Below are 22,019 nucleotides of genomic sequence, written 5' to 3' on the forward strand. Positions count from 1 at the left end.
CCATGATGTTAATGTGGGGGAACTGTTTATTATAGGTGTAGTAATTAGTTAAAACTTCCCAAGCATATATGTTAAACATAAACCTCCGTATGTACAAGTATATTTGTATATTTGCTCTTGTCATAAATTCTTTCTGTTTATATTGCAACTTGTACCAATGAGATCGAATTAGGAACGAGGAGATCAGCAGTAGAAGGAAAGTAATCGATATAGATAAGCAGATTGGCAAGTTGAAATCGTAGTGAATAGGTCACATACAATAGGTGGCTGCTCGGACCCCAAGTTACTGGGGTGGAGACTACAGACCACATAGTGTAAAACGTCCATCAGGTGGACTTTTCCGACTTTTGAAAATATATGGGGAAAGCCTACGTCCATGCCTCGCATGTTTTAGAAATATCTAATACCCAGTAATATACGTTATTCAAAAAGGTATATCTTATATTTCTACAATATTTTAATACTCTTTATTTTATATCATCATTTTCTTTGTATTTTTCTGATTTATGACTTTTTGCACTAAACAATTTTTAAAATAATAATATATGACTTTAAAAATAATCAATCGAAATTTAACGCGTAATCTCTTTTTGCTCTTAGATAGCTAATGTTTTTGAAATGATCATCTTTTTTTAAGTTGTTACATTTTAGTATTCCAATGGGTTTTTCCAATAACAACGTTGTTTTAAATATTATTATTAAACGTTTATTGTGTTTGAAACAGGTTAGGCAATAATGAAAAATTTAAAAATAATAATATAGAAACCATCATGACCATTATTGCAGATTGATTCTCTTATTAAAATATTCATTATATTTTTCATTATATTATATTTTGGCAAAATGATTAATTTATTACATTTTTTTTATCACGTTTTAAGAGTAGAAAGGTTAGCTATCCTTACTAAAATAAAACAGTTATGTGATGAAGAAAACCGGATGGCTGTTCCATACAGAATGCTTTGATTGACAAAATTATATGGTTATTTATAACAGCGAGAATAATTATTAAGGGTTCCGTCAGTCGCACGGCGTATCGAATGGTACACCGTTGGTCGTGGCGACGTTTGTCAACACAGTGTCATGTTACGACGGTGTTCTTCAAGGTGTGTTGCCTGTTGCGTCGATGATCTTCAAGGCGTGCCGCTTGACAAACAAGACAGTTATTCAAAGGGAGTCGACCTTAGCTTTTAATCTGCGGCTTAATATTTGTGCAAAACATATATGTATGTAGTACATGGTGCGGCAGCTATAACGTCATGGATTCCATGTTAAAAGGGTGTTTTATTAGCTTTGTACAGGTGTTAAATCTCATAATTTAGGCGACCAAATAGAAAAGTTTGTGTTCAGTTCCAATTAAGCGATCGGGGAGAAATTGCTTTTGCTGTAAATTCAGTATTTAGATTTATGTGTGTGACTTGTGGCACCTTCCTATTAATACCATGTGTCAATTTTATCTGTACGTGTCGGAACACAAAGTTCTTGTAAAAAAAACCCTATTTGTATATTGCAACCCTGGGGAGGTGACTTGTATTTCAAAAACGAAAAAATATAAGTAAATGAGGAATCAGTTTTTTTAAGAGAGCGGTACCTGGAATTTATCGTAGATTTTTAATAAGACAAAAAGAAGAAACTCTTTATTTATGCTTAAATATAAGAAGACTGTGTTGGTAATTTTCATCAATAGTCAAACTAGTTTTCGCTAATTGATTTTTGAAGGGTTTACAGCCGTTTGGAAACTATATTTAAGTTGTAAACAAATCTCACGTTTTGCATTCGCCTGCAAATCGTCGGTACACGTGATTCGTTGACTATCGTAGCAATGTCGAAGAAACAGCGTTCTCGGCCACGTGTTGGAGATAATCCAGCTCGCGTCATTAAGCTCTGGCATCTACGTAACGAAGCTATATTTAAAAGACAGTAAATTTGGCAATTAATTCATAGAATACTATGGACTATGCGCAAAAGGTATATAAATTGTCATGGCAAATGTGAATTTTGTGTATTCTGCATAATTAATAAATTTTGCATTAATTTTTTAAATGATTGGGTTTTTTACATTTCTACATTATTTTTTGATCCATCTTATTTTTTAATTAAATTATTTGTTACAACCCAGACAAGACATATTTTATTATCATTCTTTGTTAGTCATACCCGGACAGCGACATCTGTGTTGATTATCAAATAAAAGATACAAATTGTAAATAGGTTTATATGAGGGTGAATCAAAAAGTTCTTAGAAGTGCATATATATGAAACCTTTTTGGATCAAGTTCGATATTCAAATTAAAGAGTGTCTATCACACTATATTTATGCAGACTGTCACTTGTTTTTGTCAGTTCGTTCGCATGTAATAAATTTTTTTGTGCAACGAGTTGCTAAAAAGTCAAAATTATGGATAAAAGTGAGTTACGTGCGGTGATAAAATATCTCAGTTTGAAAAAAATGTCTACGAAGGAAATTTTTTTGGACATTCAGCAGACATTAGGGGGTGATGCTGTACCCTATTCTACGGTTGCGTACTGGGTGGCTGAATTTAAAAGAGGTAGATCAAGCTGTAAAGATGACCCGCGTTCTGGGCGGCCTTCAACCTCCGTTACAGAAGAAAATGTCAAAAAGATTGAGAATCTGGTTTTGGAAGACAGAAGAATGACTATAAAACACATAGCTGAGATCCTAAAGATATCTTTTGGTAGCGTTCAATCCATTTTAATTGATTCACTGGGGTTCAAAAAAGTGTCTGTAAGATGGGTGCCATGAATGTTAACCGACGAAAACAAAAAGCGACGTTTGGAAATTTCCAAGCGTAATCTCGAAATGTTCCAGCGTGATTCAGATAATTTTTGCCGTCGTCTTGTCACCATGGATGAAACGTGGGTCCACTATTTTGATCCTGAAACTAAAAGATAAAGCATGTCTTGGAAACGACCATCCTCTCCATCCATTAAGAAATTTCGAGTTGCTCTTACCGCTGGCAAAGTTATGGCCTCTGTGTTCTGGGATAGTGAAGGAATCCTTTTTATTGATTACATGCCAAAAGGCCAGACGATTACTGGACCCTATTATGCGAATTTAATTCCGAAAGTGCGTGAAGCGATTAAAGAAAAACGTCGTGGAAAACTGTCGTTGGGCGTGTTGTTCCTTCAAGATAACGCTCCTGCTCATCGATCGGAAGTTGCGCTCAACGCAATCCGCTGTGCTGGCATCAATCTCCTTGACCACCCACCATATTCTCCGGACTTAGCCCCAAGTGATTTTCACTTATTTCCAAAATTAAAAGAGGAAATTCGTGGAACAAAATTTCACGATAATGACGCGGTTATAGCTGCCGTAGAGGACTTTTTCGAGAGTCAAGAAAATATTTTTTTTTCACAAGGAATAAGGAAGTTAGAAACGCGTTATTCTAAATGCATTGCGTTGGAGGGAGATTATGTAGAATAGTAAAATAAAATATTATTATTTAAATCTTTGCATTTTTTAATATTGATTCCAAGAATTTTTTGATTCACCCTCGTATGTACTCTATCAATTGATTGTTTGAGTTGCGCAGTTAATTAATTGTATAGTAAATATATAATTATTTTAATTAAACAGAATTGAAAATATGATGTCATTTATTTATTTCACTTGTGATGTATATGAAAGATAAACGGGCAATTGGTAATACACATTTGCCAACTCTTTGTTCATTTTCAAAGCTATGTAAAAATTATTTTGAAATTGACATAAGTTTAGGTAAGATTACCTAGGATAGCGTATCCCAAATATGACATGAAATAGGTCAATTCATTTGTTGACGTAAATCTTTTCATCATCATGATAATTTTAGCTTTAGTACGCCCCCTGTTAAACATAGGCCTCCCCTATAGATTGACAACAATGTCAGTTGGTAGCAGCTTGCATCCAGCGTCTTTTGACGGTCTTAATAAGATTGTTTGTCCACTTGTGGGTGGACGTCGGGCGGATTTGAAGGTCCCAGAGGCCTATGTCGCTTGTCCATCTGTATTTGTTACAAATTGCGAAGCTGCTATACCAGTTACTTGCGCTTGATTACGGATCTCCTCACCGCTTTGATCTAATAAAGAAACCTCGAGCATAGTCCTCATCATGGCAAGCTGAGCTACTGTGAGGTTGGTAACGAGACTAAAGTAAAGCAAGCCTATTAATTTTCTTTTTTTTATTGTAAAAAATAAGATCTTTATTATAAATAAAATATAATAATTATGATCTTAATAAATAAATATTAACAGTTCCTTTATATTAAGTTATATTATACTAGCGTTGGCATTATTTGGCTGTTGTATATATGCTTAATGTATCTTGAACTTTAGCGGTAAGAGTCATTTGGTATTAAAAGATAATGCTACTTCTAAAATCGGTACAAGATTATTATCATTACTATCATTAATATTAATATTCATAACAGTTTTATAATAATATATGTTTAAGTCTAATGTGCTTATGGCACTGTAGATATACTTTTGCTATTATATTACACAGCCAGTTACTAAGCCTTCTACGTGCAATATAATCAGATTTGAAACGCAGGTAACTCTACACTTCGCTCCACTATAGGGTTTACACTACTGAACTAAAATCTTAACACCGGTATTTGATATATGCAATTTTGAAATACCGGGATACCGGTATTATTAATATTCAAAATTCAAAATTCACTAGTTATATTTTTACTGACCTCAGTTTCTATATTAACTTGTTATACAAATAATATGTGAAATTCTATGTTACATTTTACATAAAATAGGCTCGTATGGTATTATATAATGGAAGAAGCAAAAATATAATAAAATTGAAGGTATTTATGAAATAATATTAATAGCTTGCGTTTTGTTTATTAAAGTATGGTCTTGAAAAACATAAACAATCAATCGTTCAATTTTTACTTGTAAACACTACAGCTGATTTGCAAAATGGAACAATCTAATCTACAAAAATTAATAATTTTAGTGGTACATACTTTATGTAATTGTATGAACGAGATCTATTCATTGGGCAGTAGGTGTAAAATATAAAAATGGCTTTATATTGCCGACACCGCCACTTCTCCATGGTGCCATACTCGGCTCCATTTGTGTAATAAATGTGCCTGATATAAATTTTAATACAATGAAATTGTATGTATTTCTTTCAAAAAAATCTTGTACTTATTTAATATTGTTTTAAAATGGATTTATATTGTGCATAAATTCAATTTTCATCAACTAATGTAATACCGAAATACGGGTATTTTTACATAAATACCAGTTTTCAATACCTGACAAAAAGGATTCCGGTATTCGGGATCCCGGAATACCGATATTGTAAGCCCTACTCCACTACTATTTACGTCACGATTCTATTCTTCCACGATACTTCCTGTTTTGCACATTTTTATGTTAAATTTTATAATATCGTTATAGCCAACCGCATAGTCGAGTTTATACATGTAAATTTGTTTTACCTTTTTCTACGCCTCACAAAACTAGTAAATGGTACTGAAAGTATTTTAATACTGTATTAAAATCAATAATTCTTCGGTGGGGAACTGTGTATGCTATAACAATATACTTCCGTGTAGTCTGTTAGAGTTATCGTGTAATAAATTAATGAAGTTCATTAAACAAAAAAGTTGTAAAGAAATCCTAAACCTTATAGCGTAGAGTATTTTTAAGCAATAATAAAGCTCGGGAACGAATTGCTCTACAATTGTAATAAAGATATTTTAAAAGAGTACAAAACATAAATACCCGTCAGTTTTTTTGTTCCTTCTTCTCAGATTAAGGATCGTGTTTTAATTCAAAATTAGGGAAGTCCAATCTGATTCCAGTTTCTTTAAAATTGGGCTCGCTCGGCATTTTTCTTATGCTGTTTACAAGTAATCACTAAATGATTTCATGTGGACGGTAATATAAATAAAAGCAGAAACGATTCAATTAATATATTTTAAATATTTAAAAAAATGAAAATTAAATTTCTTTACGATCGATACTACTCTTCCGGTATCTGTTGAATATAAATATTACTATGTTATGTCTTTTATTATTATTACTTTACTATAAAACTCGTAACATTTTATTATTATTTCATGTATATCCATCTTAAGGGTAAGATGTCTATGCATCTCTGTTAGTGGTGGAAATATTTTAATGACTTTTTTGAAAAATTCAGGAGTTCGGGAGGCAACGAATTCTGCTAAGGTATTTTGTTTTGCCTCCAGAGTTTTGAACTTATTTTCAGGCCAAGTAGTTGTACAAATTTAGGAAAAAGTAGAAAGAAGTTTGTCGGTACATCGCACTAGTATGGCTGAAGAATGAAGAGTTGAAAATGAAGAATTTTGAATCCTAGCTCGTATTGCTTACAAATTGTCTTTGAAATCATGCGAGGTCTATAGTTGCACCATACGAAATTTTCCACCATTGAGTTCAGTTCCTTGCAATACATATGTATACTCGTACCGCTTGGTTATAATTTGTTATAAAGAATATATAATATATTAGCTCTTCTATAATGTTCGGAAGTCAAAAAAGGGTCTTGAAAATGAAAACCGTATAGCGATACAACAAATATAATATTTATTGCAAAGAAACAACACTTAGACTTAAAATCTTAACGAAGACTGACAGAGACTGAACTATGACTTAGCTATAATGCTATTACGAACGGACTGCCTTTACTAAAGTGTGGAAGACTATTTATATTCGCTTAAATTATTACACGAACATCATTAGAAAATATTGTAAGCGTAGATAACACATAAGTCTTTGTTCTAGCAAACAATCACTTCCAATGAATTACTTTTTAACTTGGATAACAATGAATACTTCTAATAGTATAAAGACATCATTTAGGTATAAAAATATGAGACTATCACTCTTCTAAGGGTAAGTTAACGTTTGTGGCCAATACCTTGATTCAGCGTTCAGCTTACGTTTTTTTTTTGCCAAAATATCTAATTTTTTAATGTGAAGTGTGTTTTATTGTCAAGGTGTGCGTTAGTCAATACACAAAATATGGTACATCAAAACGTTGGTCGTATGTTCAGTTTATGCGGCCCATGCCTCCTTTTATGGAATTGGATGAATATTGTTATGCTGCAAACATCGAAAGATGCTGCTAACTTAGTGGTAGATTGTGTTGTTAGCCTACTTTTTCTCCTTGCATCGTATCCCTCTCTAATAAGGATCGTGACCGTTTTTGAAAAGTCTGTTATCCACTGTGTTTCGCCATCATTGTTGCTCTTCGAATTTGTGTGTTCCTAATTATTAGACTTCTCAATCGCTTTTAATATGTATTTTTAATTCGCTCTATACGAGTCGTTAATATTGTGAGTCATCTGTACCGTATCGGTAGCGCTACAGAACTCAATTTGTATAAATATTAGTATTTTTATAGTGTATATACTGTATGAACTAGAAAAAAACAGTTCTATAAGTATTTAAAATTAACAGTTTAATCATTTTAATTACAAGCTTAGGGGCATATAGTAAAATATAAATAGAATAAACACCGAAGTACAATGGCGTTTTTAACCATGCGACAATTTCTTCAAGACAACTTTTCTATGGATTAGAATGATTTAGTCAACTAGTGTTGACTGATACGAAAAAAATGAGATATCAGACAATGTATAAATATATTTTATAATGAAATATATGTACAATATACAAATATTAAAAAAATGAAACATCTAATGTAGTGAGTAATGAGCAGTGAAAGCCCATCGTGACTTGCGATCGTAGGTCGCTGGTTCGATTCCCAGGATACAATCTTATATAATTTACATTTGGTGCATTAATTATACAGGATCGCTCACAAACAAGTTTATAAAGGATAGATAGCAGCGTCCCTTGCGTACCAAAATACCACACTGCGATCGCCAACCCTCAAACTAACTGTGGCGATTATGGTTTATCATCCCATAGATATCTTTGGGGAAGAACCTATGCATTGCAGTTGGTGTGCTGCAGTTGGTGGGCAGTGTGGGTGTATGGGCTGAAAAGATGGTCTAATGTAGTATACGTAAACTTAAATATTATATTTATGATTTTGATGTTAACAAAATTTGTCTGGATATAATTCAACTTGACGCCTTGGGACGACTAGACATTAGTTTTATGTGGAATGTCTAGACGAATAATGTAATATACTTGCGAAGGCCGCGTGTTGTAACATTTTGAATTTAGAATAACGCTATTGATTTGTTCTTGCTTCCAATTTGATTTCTTGTCAAATTAATGTACGTGACTTGAATTGTTTGTTTGGAATATGTGTAGTCACAAACCAATTTTTAGAAATCATTTATTCAAAGCTTTTCAGAACACTACAAGGTAAAATTTAGTTACATTTATTCAGAAAAAAGTGAGTGCTAATGAGTGGATGAAAAAATTGCATTCTGTCCATACGATAGGCAATTATTTTCAAGTGGGCTATTCTTCATTACTTTTATTGGTGATGATTTTTATGATAACCACTTTTCATCGTTGTTCCAGCCCATAGACGCCTATAGAAGTGCTGGGTATAGGTCTAACTCAAAGATATCTATGGGGGGATATACTAAAATATACTAAAGTATGGCCGGCGGGTTGGTGATCACAATATAGTATTCTAGTACGCAGAAGACGCTGCTGCCCATCCTTTGGAAACATGTGTGTTGTGGTAAACCTTTATTATTATTGCATAAAGTGTGAATTATCTAAGGTTGTATCCCGGGAATCACAACTTAGCTTTAGCAGGCTTTTGTTATAAAATGGTTGTTGTGATTACTTTATATTTTTATTCAATAGTTTGAGTAAATGGAAAGGCCCTCTTAGGAACCACGGCTTAAGCCGTTATATTACGATTTGATAAATTTAGAGACATATTAAATTACTTAACGCAAGAACCCCGAGAGGGGGCCTAGGGTTAAGCGATTTGGCTTGGGCTATCACCCAGAACGCGTTTGACATTCCAAATGTCTCAAGAGGTCCGCGTCGCGACTTGATCGGTGAGTATTGCTTGGTTAACATTACTATCCCTTAAGAAAACGTTAGCGCTGGGAGAAGAAGTGGTAGAAACTCCATCGACGTTTTTATCTATATTAATTGGGTGTAGTCAGTCAAGTGTTTCTAATCAACGACCTTGGTTGGGAGTGAGGCTTTTTATTTTCTGATAATTGCTTTTCTTTCTTCTTTTGTTATAATTTCTTTATTGTAATAGCAAACTCTGTAGTTGCAACTTCAAGGTTTATAGTTTGATTAAAAAAACTTTTCAATTATACTACAGCATTAAACATGTTTTCACAAAAAATGAACAATTTTATTTATTTAGTCAAAATGCTTGGAATGTTTTTGTGTAATTTAAACTTTAATAAATTTAACTAGTGAAATTTTTATATATAAAAAGACACAAGAACAACCAAAAATTATATAAAAATAAACAGTGTGCGGCTAAACTTTTTAAATTTATATAGAATTTCTTACAGTAGTTTTTTTAGATAATTAAGTATGTTTATATTATTATATTCCAGTATCGAACAGGTATAGCATGCTCTGTGAAAAAAAGTATATAAAATATAATAAAATGTAACTATTTTGTAAATACGTTCATTTATATATTATTACTTTTTCATATATATATATAAGTATGTTAAATTAATCTAATTTATTTTGATAACAGTACATTTACTTTATGTTTTTGATTTTTTTCGTAAAAAAGCATTCATTCAATATTTAATTCGATAAAATAGCACATTTCTTATATTAATATATATGAAAAGTAGACAATGTTGATGTATTACGACAATAGTTTAAAGAGTTGACAACAACTAAAGAGAATTCTTGAAATATATTAATTAAAAACTTAATATGTTCATTGTAACATTAATCAAAATTTAGTGGTATTTGAAGCATATTTAGCGGTACATTCTTTAATTTATTTACGTTTAAGGGAAATGAATGTGAATTATTGAGAAATAATAATAATACAGGAGAAATAATAGCGAATTAATAAATCTGATTTACAATATTTAATAATAATACAGACATTTATTTGCAAAACATTAACGGCATCTCAAAATCTTTAGAGTTATTTTGCTCTGTGGGCGTTCTAAGAGTCCACAGGTCAAATAATTGTTGAGGGGGTGGAATGTAGTGATCTAACTTCATGAAGCGGCTGCCAACTCGCACATACACGCTGCAAGTATAGGCAGTTCTTAAATAGACAACGGCTGGAAAGACTCATATCTATTATCGGACATGTCATATCGGATATGTATCACTCCTGGCATTAATTTCATTATTGCATTATTATTCATCTTGGTTTATATTATATATAGTCACATGTATTTGTCTTGGTTAGCACGCCAGAAGTGCTCAATTTAAAAAAAAAGTAGAGTCAAATTAAGCTAATATGCATGGGTAAGATTCAAAACGCGCCCTAACAAGAAGAACTAAAGAAAAAGAAACTTAGTCCGCTTTTTTGTATTCACTTCAGCAATTAAAACAATTCATTCGTGTGTTTTATTATTACTTAAAATATACTTTACTCTATTATAGGGTTTTTAGGACTTTGTGTAAAATAAACTTCTTTAATCTATTTCATGGTAATTCTGAAGCATTACCCGCGATTAGTAAAAGAGCAGTCTACGTAAATTCAACTTTGGAAAAGAACTCAATTCGGCAGCGTTCGGGAAAGAAAGAAACATCTTCACGACCGCTATACTCAAGCATTTTCTATAAAATGAAGGTCTATGAGTAATTCGTGTAACCAGTGATGCCTTGCGGCAATGAAAAGCAAACCACGTTTCATTGCCGTAAGGCATCACTCACTCCGGGTCTTACTTACGAGCACAGTTGTCTGATGTCTGATAACTGTAAGCTGTTGGAAACCTAGCCTTTGCATAGTAATTGAAACGATACGGGAGTAATCAGTTATTAATAATGACTCACTAACAAATCATGATTGATCGTATATGATTACAAAAAACAGGTCTTAATTTTCTGTTTGAAGTTTCAAATTTAACAGCAATATTTATTAATTAAATTTTAATAGAAAATGAAGAGAATCCATCTAAAATTTCTTAAACAATAGTTCACGTGGCCGAATTCGCTTGATTTTAAAAGCTGAAAACGGTCGTACGGCAAAACAAAACACGGTTCGCGCAGCCGTAGTGGGAACCCTTCGGTAGGGCGGCCGCCCGCCCTAGCAGTCGCGGCCGAGACTGCCGCTAAAGCGCACGGAACGCCGCCGAATGCGCCCGCGATCAATACTTAGCTAACCTACAACCTGCAGCAATTTAAACCTCCCATTTAACAACTAAATCCTTTGATTGTGTATTCATTCACAATCGCTGTTCTGACCACCCAGTGAGTGACATTCGCGATGCAGTTTTTCCTTCGTAAACACCATAAATTCACCTCATAGCAAACACATGATCGTCAACCCTGGTTAAAATCTGCAGGAGCTATTCCTGTCCGAGCAGAGCCGTATGTAATGTTGATTGAATGCGTTTGTATGTTAACGGTTTTTAGGGTTACGTAAATGGCACGCGGGATCTTTGAAAATCGATACTATTATTCATTTTCTTATGGAACCATTCTTAGATACATTCATATAATATCAATTTCATATTGTCGTTATTCAATTTTAATCTTTTTTTAAAAAATGTATACAATATCATTTTATATTACGAAAAGAAAAAAAGAGTAGGCCTGTTAAGAAATTGTTGCTATAAGCTTTAAAGGCATCACACTTGTTTATACCATTTTTAAATGTTTTTATGTTATGAAATTAAATAGAAGTGTGTATATATTAAAACACTTACATAACTCAGTCCTTATTGTGACGTAATTAGACTGCAGGTGATTTATTCGAAGCCTTTCGGTCGGTTGGAAAATTAGTGCGTGAAAATTTGAACGTTTGTCTCGACATGTCACTTTGAAAAGATCGCTCATATTACACATTATATTAAGTTTCATAAAATAAATGGACACTTTTAAAACTTAAATCTTTAATGAGTGCTTTTTTAATTGAAAATTATACTTATATGAAGTATGCAAGGTGATTGGTTATAGGTATAAAAGTAGCATTTTTCAGCAAGAACACCTATTTCCAATCACACTGTAAAAAGTGATCACTCTAAAATAAGTTAATTTATTGTTTTTATTTAAATGTGATAAGTACTATACTAATTTTAATATGTAGAAACCCGATTTAGAAAAAGGTATTTTTTTACTATTTTATTTTTACGTATTTATTATTTCTGAAACCATTGATTTCTGGGGTATACAATACCATACCTTAATTAACAGTAAATGAGTTTAACATTAATCCGCTTAAAACTTTTACACCTATAACTAATCATCCTGTAGGTCATAATTTTTTGTCGTCCTTAATATGCGATGACTCATAATCAAAAGTTGCCCAACAATTTACACAAGGTTGTACCTAATAAAGTTGGTAAAGCATTAGAATTAAAATAACATAATATTATATGTTCAATGTTTATTATTTTCATAGGAAATGTTTGCTTTAACTTTGTATCGATTTAACAGATATTCAAACTTCAGGATACCTATAGAGTTAATACTCATAAAGACGAAATAGTCACATAAGACAATAATTTACTGTTGGGCCGAAGTTAAGTGTTATTACTACGACCTTTGCGCTCGAAACATAATTACCATATTCGCATAACGTTCGAATGGTTCAGTTCAATTTAAAGGTAGCCTGGAAGTGGAGCAATAAAATGAATCGTTGCTTAGCAATTTTGCTGCTAGCAAGAATGTAATTAATGAAAACACACAACAGTACGTTGTTAGTTTTTAGGGTTGTACTGTTCATGTACTTATTACACTGTGTTTATGTACTTTTTAGGATTAATAACGAATTGAATCTAGAAGAGAATCATAAGAACCCAACAGTACTATTAATAAATATATATTGTTGGTTTCACTGAGGCTGAGTTTTCTTATTTTTTTACATAAAATGCAAATTAACCATTATTATATATGTATTCTATTATGAGTGTCTCGTAGCAATCACTACAGGCATTATATTGTTGATAAAACAGTGCATTTTATAATGTATAATTCATTTGTATATAAGGTGATTGGTTGTAGGTATGAAAGATGTAGTGTGAAGCATTACGTTGATTACTTCCCAGAACTACGTCGGGTCATCTTGGTTCTTTGGAGCATCTTCTCAGATTCAATCTCACAGCGATCAGCTAAATGTTATTTATACGACCCGATGGCATTTTGTTTATGCTGTGAGAGAGAAAGTTATAACAGTTTCGACCTTTTAGTGAACTTTGAACTTGGCGGCTTTTAATTAAAAATATATTGATTGTACATCGTTGCATAGGCAAGTTAACAATGCATGACATATCTATTAGCGTTAACGATATTTTGTTTAATAACAAACTTTCTTGCACAATTTTTCTTTTTGTGAAAAAGCTATTATACTTTTATTTTGAAAAATTATTCTTCTTGAAGATTATTGTATTACGAAAAAAATCCCTTTGCAATACAAACTGTTACGGATAGTTAAAAAAAACAATTGTAACTTTTCCTAAAGCTTGTGGTATAGTGCTGTATTTAAATATATATGTAACCTAGAGGATGTTGTAAATACACGTGCATACTCATAGAACTAATTTACAATTAGCATAAATTGTAGTGATACGTGGAAGTTAAAATAAAGTTATGTTCTTGGTACGCGAAGCCAAATTGGACTGGCAACCAAGTGCAGGTACGGTGCTGTCCTTTCTCACGTCCCCAGGGCCATTCACATCTAATTTACAGAAAAGGGTCCCATCGGGACTTATTGTCCACAGGGTAACCTGAAAAATACCACGCGTGCTGTACTACAGTGGTAATTAATGCCCGACTATATTATAATATTTTTAGCTTCTTAAATTCATATTTGGTTTAAAAGCCCTAAGATTTCGATAAATCACGATAACCTATAGTTATATCAGAAAACTCAGTATTTGTTAGCTTATGGCAAATGCTTAGATTTTAAACAATGTCATTTGAAAGTAGAACTAGTTACGCAATAATTAATATATATTGTAGATGTTTTAATTTCATTTTGCATTGACTTACTAATGAAAAAAAAAATGCTATTTAAAGTAAAATCATAAATGTAATTATAGCCGAGAATAAAACAAATAAAATTGTCTTATACAGACAACAGTTAAAAAGGGTTCCAGCATCGTATTAACAAACGAGAGAAAACATACGTTTACGAGTTTTCTTTTGAGGTTTAATAAATTAATTCTCTTAAAACCATTTTACTTACTTTCCAATATGTGATATAAAAATAACAAGCGCCTTAATAAAAGAAAATTTAGAAGAAATATCTAAACTCTAGATCCTAGAGTATCGATGTAGAGACAAAGGTAATATTTATTTATAACCACGCATACATTTGAAAATGCGGTATTACTTGGAACTAGAACGTACGCATCACATGGTCGTATCCATATAATACCTAATATTTCACTGCAGATATTTATTCCGCACGCTACCAAGCGTTGAAGTGAATACAATAGGGATTTGGAATTATTTTTCAAGGATCAATGGACACATAATGATTTCATTTATGTGTGACAAATATTTTAGACCTGTTTTTTTTTCGTTGATTCATATATAATGTAATATTTTTAACTTGTTTTTTTTTTTAAAACTAGACAAAAACAGAACTTTAGTGATGTACATATCTAATTTAGAATGAATATATTCTTTATTTAAACACTGAACCCTTTCTGCCATAGTGTTTTATTTTACGAGCTTTCATAAAAGTGAATGAAATTTGGTTGTTACTATAATTTTATGCTTGTAACTCAGAATAGAATGACATACATGCAGAGAGTCGTAAATGCGAATTAAAACACACCAGATTTTTTTTAAGAAAAGTTTACACAACTAAGCATGAAAAAAACTACATATTTTTTTGTATTTTAGAAAACAAGCAGTGACAAATTATTAGATATAACCAGTACAGGTAATGTATCTGCAAAAAATTGTTGAGCGATGTTTGTACAAAAAGTTAAAAAAATTAATTATACAGGCATAGATTAAATAATCCATAACTTAACTTACATATTATGCATTATAAATACATTCATTCACATACAACATTTATTTACCAGTTTTGATTTGAGATATTTTAAAACTACATCTTAAAGAAATAGTTTTTACGGTTAAATTATAATAAATTTTATTATGACATTTAAAATATATTGCTATAAATGTTTAAGACTAAGACAATAACGACAAGTCCTGGTTATATGTCTTCTTGTTTTGTCTTGTCTCTACGGGCTGGTTCCCGCAACCAAGCGGCACTTCGCTCATTTGGCGTCGGGGTTAGCGTTACTCAAGCCAAACCAGCTCCTCGAGAAATCCCAGCTGACCCTTGATGTCTTATAATACGTATTGTGTCTTTTGCTTGTCGGCACTCCTCATAGCTCGTCCATTGCTTACTGTGTTTACTCCTAGTACGCTCCTCTACGAGAGATTTGGCTTTACCGATTTGTAGTGGGATGAGGGGGGCCGCTGGGCCGTAAACAACTATGATGGAGTCTCTCCGGCTACGCTTTGCTCGCGACTGGGGCAGATGGAAGGATTTGGGGCAGGCTTACGCAACTGTAAATTGATATTCTTAGATAATTATATAATTATGAAAGATTGTATACATTGTACACAATTATGTAATTATAATTAACACCTTGTGCCTTAATTGTAGAGAAATGCCACTGCTCACTAGAACTTTTAAGAGGAGCGGCAAGCAACGTCCTGTGAGTACCATAATAACACACTGCGATCGCCAACCCGACTGCCAAGCATGGCGATTATGATGTATCCTCTTATAGACATCTATGTTGTCGATGGGCTGAAACGACGATAGGCTAAATAAATAGATAATAATATTGATATTTGTATTGCTATTTATATTGAATGGGCATGATCTGTGAATATACGTTGCGCAATAAACTCTTGTCAAAAAATTTGCTTTTTTATTATTCTTCTCATGTAATTTAAACAAAAAAAAAAGCAATATTGAGAAGTTCATAAAGCGACGTAGTGCTTTTGGGTAAACCCGGTCTGGCTGCCGCAGGGTCGATGCACTTCGAGTTTATCCATGAAATGACATTTCATTGAACTTCATTTCGATTCAGACATACGTCGCGATCAACGACCAGCAATCCAACCGCAATCCTACGCCGCTAAAAGTTAATAAAATTATTTGTAAAGAATTTAAAATTATTTTTAAATTCATAGGCCAAGTTTCATATCAACGTTAAGTCTGTACACGTAGACATTTATTAATTACAACTTAAAATCATTTAAACAATTCAGGTAATATTTAAGCTTAAATATTTCATTCATTCATTCATTTCGTGTCTTTATAACTTAGACGATATCTTTTTTGTTAATATTGAACGATTTTTAATGAAGATTAATGAAAAACTTGAAGCAATCCTTCGTTATTTTCAAACACATTCGATTTTACACAATTATAAGTTGCTGTGTTGATTGGTGTCGGACTTAATTTCTTCGTGGAATGGTTAGGTCTTTAGCACCTCATACCAAAACCAATAAAATCATAGATGTAATTTTAACTTTATAGTATATATATAGATTCATCATAGATGTAATTTTAACTTTATAGTATATATATAGGCGCAGGGAGCAATTGATTTTCTTATTGCACATAGGTGCAGATAGTTTAGCGCTCCTAGTGTTAGTGTAAAATATTCGCCAATTTTTGTTTTGGTTTTGTTTCTACTGGCATGGAAAACCATTGTCATTAACTTTTTTTAATATCAAAATTTTGAACATTATGATCCCAGTCCTTAACTATTTATTAAATAACAACAAGCGACAAAATATGTGAAGGACATTTAAGCATTTTTGCAAATATTAAAAGAAAAAATTACATATAGTTATATTGTCGGTATAATACAATTCTGATATCTTTATATTTATATGTATACGAAAACTTTTGTCAACGCTGCTAGTAAAATCTTAATAGTATTAAGTATATTAGTTCAGTTTCCTTTTTTATATTCTAATTTCATATTTATTTTGTTATGATTTATTTATCTGCTTATTTCTGTTTACAATTATATTCCTGGGTAAATAAATACCAATAAATGTCGACAATAATCACTCCTCTATATTATTCTAGATTATATACAAAACATATGTAACATGTACCTAAAGAGAAACGGCAACATTAAAAGTTTTACAATATTAGACGCATAATAAAATATATAGAATCTTACCGAATTTTTTTAGGAATATAATAAAAAAGTATGTTGCCAAATAGATTTTTGTGATGTTCATTATGTATATAAACATTTTTTTGAAAAATTCTCTAACATAGCTATTATATATAAACGTACCTGTGGGCAACAATGTTATTTAAATAGAACATATAACTTTATGCTTGCACGTAGTATCTATGCAATTCCCTGGGAATGTGTTTGAAGCCTTTATTGTCGGTCAAAGCTTTGAGTTAACGATATTTCTTGTACATACAGTAATTTAGATTGCGAAGATATAGTCCGTTTCTTTTATGTTCAATATTATAGACCAGTAACTTCTTGTGATAAAAATGGAAAGACATTAATTCGTTTTTAATTTTATTTATATAGATGTAAAATAACTAAAGATATATTATAACGTTATTTAAAGGAATTACTACACATTTAATCAAAATGAAAATAAAAAAAAGTAATGTACCTATAATAAATCCTTCCGTTTAGTTTAGAACTTTCTAGATAATTCTTTTATTAAATGTAAATGTACAAATATATGTAAAGTAATAATACGTATTAATAATTTTAGTTTTGTAAACAGGGATAGGATGTACGTATTCGTATTTTTTTTTAATTTGAAGTGGCAATGTATTACGGAGAACACTTTTGTTTCAAAAATTGACAAAATACGATTGATCGAGTTAGATAGATATATATGTATATGTATATATATATATATATATATATATATATATGTATATATATATATAGATATATTTATATATATAATATATATATATTATAATTTCTAATGCTATTGAACTAAAACTGATTGTGTGTAGAAAGGGTCCCTGAAAAGAGTATTAATTTATTTATAAGTATATCATCTTTAAACTTTGCTGACTAAATTAACTTCAGACATTACGCATTTCTATATATCAACTCTGTTAAGACATAAATGTTGGTTTTTATATTACATAAAACACATATTACTTTAATGTATTATAGTTTATACATTTATCTCATTTTAACATATAATATTATCAATGCCTCGCAACCGCCTGCCTTCAGTAGCGAAAAGATCTCGAGCTGTCTATGGTTGTGGCGAAAGTTTACCCTTACAAGATGGATCGGCAACATAGATAAGGTTGCAGGAACTCGCAAAACCGTGTAGCGATTTAAGGAGGTAGGCCTGAGCATTGCAAAGGGGGTCTATCGGCCGACATGATGATGGTAATAATACCCTTAAAACAACATATATATTCTAAATTATAACTAATAAGTGTAATGCAGTCCTTTAACCATTGAGGCCAGTTATCGATATGGTCACGCATCCTCCACATGGGATAATTCTTCACTAACCATTTAGAGCATACCATACTCTCTGCAACTGATAATAAATGTTAATACAGCAGATTAAAATCCAGACTTGATGAAGTCCAGTATTCAGCTCTGATGAAGTCTTAACCACGCTTAGGTGGTTCGAACTTTATAACCCGGTGCAGAGTCCTTCTGAAAGGTCTCAGTGTACTGTTAAGAGGACTACATTCTCATGAATCATAAAAGAGGAGATTTTACTGTAAATATGCGAATGGGGAATAAAAAAAATGCATTTAGCTTCATACATATTTTGTGTATTGCTACTACAGCAATGCGATTCTATTTATAACCACGTTTTATTTTAATATCACTAAAATATTTAATTCTGATTGACGCTAACATGGGAATGAATGGAAAAAATGGGACAATAAATGTTATACACATTGATTGTCCCATTTAAGAATAATAGATTACAAATCGAAAGTGATGTTATGTATTTTTTTAATTTTAATATTGATCATAGCCAGACTAAGTATAATAGGATAAATGTTAATATGACGTCAAACGTGACATACTTCATTTCCAGTTAAAAAAATAGCATTGCTAGGTAGGTCGGCGGGCGCACAAGCTCACGAGGGATTCCACGCTTTCCAACCGACTGCACTGCAATATTGTTTCAGCCTTCTCACCCCACAGTACTTAATTAAAAGATTTTTTTTGAATATCATGTATGTTTAACTTGATTATTATTATTTTTTTATTTGTAATGAAACATTCAATGTATACTTTAATTTGTTATAGTTAGAAAAATATTACAAGATGTTAATTATATCATTAACAAACTGCGATTATTTTTAAAAGAAAATGCCTGCTAGTTATTCTCTCTAATTAGACTGCTATGACCTTCAATATTGTCACATATTAATCAGAATAGAAATAAATAATTGCCGTTGACTAAAATATATAAAATCTTCATTTTTGATTAGTTAGTATTTCGATTCCAGTCTCTTTATTGTTCTCACTGCCTTATTCAAGCTGGGCGAGAAGAACGTCGTACTAAAATACGAAATGAAATTTGTAAATGTTGAGTTTCAATCAATAAAAACGTTATTAAGTAACTTTGAACATTTGCTCGCTGTTACTTTACAGTCCTTAGTATTTATTTTTATTCATCTAAATTTTAGTGACTATTTATTATGTTAAACTGAAAGTCATTTACCTATTTATACAATCTCCTATAATTAATATATATATATATATATATATATATAAATATATATAAATATATATATATATATATATATATATATATATATATATTATTACCTAAGGCTACAAAATAAGCAGGTTGTCCTAGGAAAGGAGAGGGAAACAAACCAAGAAGGCGATCCTCGATGGGCGGACTTTGTGCTCTCATAAAAGCAGGTTAAAGAGACCTTTGGAGGCAATTAGACGAATTCGACCAAGGCTTTCTAGACTTTAGAAGTGCACCATCTTCAACAATTAACATAATAAATACTTAGTCAGAGTTATTTTTTTTGGAACTATGATTAAGATAAATTCGGCAAATAATTTTTATTAACTTTTAATAGCCGATTATTACTATAACAAAATATTTTAAAAGAAATATTAATGATGGGACCGGTAGAGCAGAGCCCATAGGGTGGGCAGACAACCTCGTTAACGTGGTCAAAGACGCAAGATATTGCATCTAACCGGTAGTATTGGAAATCTGTGTCCTGAGTTCGAATACCGATAGGCACTTTATTTAAATTAAAAATCATGGTGGTTTCAAACAATGGGAAAAATGATAGAGCGAAAATTAAATCGGGACCAAAACTTGAAAAACATATATCATGCTCCTAAGAACAAGTTTGATAAATTATAGAAGTGTTGTAATCAACTATCTATTTCCACATTAAGTCCTATGACCTTGTACCACATCCGTCCGATACAGAATTGAGCTTTCGTTTATATCATATACTTCCATTACGTGAGCATTACAGATATTCTTGGCACGCAAGCAAAGATCATCTTTATAATGATATATTGTATGATTTTTAGATTACGCTGACAACTTTTTGAAGCTATCTGCATAAACTGTCATGTTTTTTTTTTAATGTCTTTTAACCTTTAAAAGACCCTAATTAATAATTGATACTTTGATACTATATCATAACAGTTAGTTTGGTGCTTCGCTACATAAAAATGTGTACAATCGTAACTTACAAATGATAGAAATACTATATATGTCATAACGCTATAGCGCTGTATTCGTTTTTGTACTAAATATATTAATAACGAACACTTACTATTTTATTATTATTTAGTTGTATAATTTTCTGCCATTACTATATATTACCTACAATTTTTATTATTTGTGTTTATTATTTTGAAGTGTTTTTTTTTCCAAGACCACTAACAATTCGTGTTTTGTACCTAACATTTTACTATTTTTATAACTAAGTTATTTATCATAATTTATAAATAAAACATTACATAGTATCATTATTCGTTAACTATGCGACTTATCTCTTATTTCAGATCGTTATTTAGAATTTTCTGTAAATTCCGATCCCTTGTCTGCGACATAAATATTAACGTCATCATCGGATTTGTAATAATCACAGATTGATAATTTACAATAATTATAAATTTACTATTTAAGTTACGTAAAAATAAATTATTAAACAGTACCTTAGACACAGCTCTCAATCCTAAGCATATGAAGCAAGCGTTGAATCTTTTATGGCTTTTAGTAACTTTCAAGGCATATTATTTTTTACTTAGCTTGAATTATCGTAACTATTGCTATAAACTGAATTCTGTCTTCATTTTTAAAATTTATACCGTTATATTTAAAAGTAAGATACTTAACCAAATTAGTTTTTTTTTTAAATTCTAATCGGTCGTAATAATTTGGGCGATTTCATAGCATTATTGTATATTTTTTGTGCAAGATACGCAACGCATCAGATTTACGAGAACATTCATAGTGCACAATTAGTCATGCATTCATTTTATAAGTAACAACAAAACGTTGATTTTTCAAAGAATTTTAATGTGTAACTTCGTATGTAGCAAGGTCATTGTTTATACGGTTTCTACTATTGAGTCGTAGTTGAAAGAGTAAATTTTACCAGTACTGTTCAACTAAAACCAGAAATAGAAACGCTGTGCTGACTTCCTGTAGTTAATAATGATTTATTTACGAACGAACATAACATTTGTGTAAAATATAAATCGTTTTGCATTTTGAAAATTTATAGCAAAACTATTCGTTGCGTGAAAACGTTCTAGTATAACGTAGCTCTTTTAATAAGAAATATTTATGAAAAAATTGTGGTGGGAAGAGAACCTTTTTTTATAATCAACACTTTTTTTCCATATAAGATAATTTACATTAATAACTTCTGTACGTAATGAGCAGAATGCCAGAAGAGTCTAGTT

At 31.4% G+C, this 22,019-nt stretch overlaps 1 protein-coding gene across 9 annotated transcripts in view; it reads left to right on the forward strand.

The window, feature by feature from the left end:
- Nucleotides 1–11,193: 11,193 nt before the first annotated feature.
- The window catches only part of Nhe2 (Na[+]/H[+] hydrogen exchanger 2), a 53,848-nt gene continuing 43,022 nt past the window's right edge, over nt 11,194–22,019 (forward strand). For 7 of the 9 annotated variants that reach the window (XM_068762672.1, XM_068762678.1, XM_068762679.1 and 4 more), the window contains exon 1: nt 11,202–11,466. The gene's annotated coding sequence lies outside the window, so the exon portion shown is untranslated. Of the gene's footprint in view, nt 11,467–22,019 lie in introns of all 9 variants that reach the window. The other 2 variants (XM_068762674.1, XM_068762673.1) reach the window with 2 other exon arrangements.

Source organism: Battus philenor, unplaced genomic scaffold, assembly GCF_028537555.1.
Source record: "Battus philenor isolate CCGP_79_NKW_IND1 unplaced genomic scaffold, ilBatPhil1.0.hap1 SCAF_16, whole genome shotgun sequence".
Taxonomy (NCBI): Eukaryota; Metazoa; Arthropoda; class Insecta; order Lepidoptera; family Papilionidae; genus Battus; species Battus philenor.